Source organism: Octopus bimaculoides, chromosome 19 (genome assembly GCF_001194135.2).
Source record: "Octopus bimaculoides isolate UCB-OBI-ISO-001 chromosome 19, ASM119413v2, whole genome shotgun sequence".
In the NCBI taxonomy this organism is placed as follows: Eukaryota; Metazoa; Mollusca; class Cephalopoda; order Octopoda; family Octopodidae; genus Octopus; species Octopus bimaculoides.
The window spans coordinates 5,902,592-5,904,157 of NC_068999.1; positions in this window are offsets into that span (position 1 = coordinate 5,902,592).

The following is a 1,566-nucleotide window of genomic DNA, read 5'->3' on the forward strand; positions in this document are numbered from 1 at the left end:
TATCTTGTCTCCGTATTCTTTCTGTTGAAGAGCGTAGCTCGAAACGTCAAAGACTTTCCGTATTCCCGAGCGTCATACTAATACATCCTTTTGTTATTTACACCACCTGTCCTCGTCTGTTGTTGTTTTTTCGTACATTCTCCCTCCTATATATATATATATATATGTATATATATATATATATATATGTATGTATGTATGTATGTTTATATATATGTGCAGTATGCCCTCGGCTGTCGCTGTTGTTACGTCCCTAAAACCCCCGCGCTAGGTCAAAATCCGCGAAGTAGACACAGTACTGTATTGAATATATTTTTGTTATTTTTATAATTTGTATATATTTATTTCATTATAGATGCAAAGCCACACCTCGAAGAACTCGACGTAAGCTTAAAGAATAAACCGCGATAGATGAACCACGAGAGATGAACCGCGATAGATGAACCGCGATAGATGAACCGCGATAGGTGAACTGCGATGTGGCGAGGGATTACTTTATGTATACATGCATGTATGCATAAATTTATATGTGTATGTATTTATGTATTTATGGGTTATTAATGTCTGTATGTCTATTTTGTAAGCATTTATATGTGTGTGTATGTATAGATGCATGAATATGAATGGATGCGTCTGTATGTGTATGTATGACAATGCATGCGTGCGCCCAGATGTTAGTCTGTATGTTTTGTGTGAATGAGGCCTGTGTTTCACTTCAAATTTTTGTATATGCGTGTTTTTTTTTGTGTGTGTGTATATGTGTGTGTGTGTGTTTGTGTGTGTGTATGTGTGTGTGTGTGTGCATGCACGTGAATGCGTCCTCGAACGGCTTTTATATCGAGCAATATGAAACGTTGTGGAACCGTGCCTCACTCTCCTTCCAGCTGGACCAATCGGTCGGGTCCCAAAGTCTGGATATGGATCCCGAATTGGTCTCTCCAGATCAAAGTGTCTGCAGGAAATGAAATAAAAAAACCAAATATATACAAATAAATATATGAATAAATAAATGTAAAAATCAATCAATCAATTAATGTCTCTAACGTGGTTACTATTAGCATTGGGTTCGAAGTTTCTGCCAGTTAAGCCATCATCAAAAAGTCCGATGATGGCTTAACTGGGTCTGCTTGCGCAGTCGTAACTCCAGTCGGGCTTACTCGTCAGTTCGCTGCCTTAATAATAATAATAATAATAATAATAATAATAATAATAATAATAACGATGATAATAATAATAATAACAATAATAATAATAATAATAATAATAAATAATCATAAATAATAATAATAATAATAAATAGCAATATTTAAATAATAATAATAAATAAATAATAATTAATAATAATAATAATAATGAAAATACAAAACTGATAAAGGTAGAGATATCTCTACTGTCATTACGAGTTTGGTATTATATAAATTTTGTATGCACACACACACAGACACACATACACATACACACACACACAGACACACACACACACACACACACATTCTTTCATTCTTCCATTCTCTGATGCGTTTCAGCCCGAAGGGTGTGGCGGTGCTGGGGAACAGCAAGTGCTGT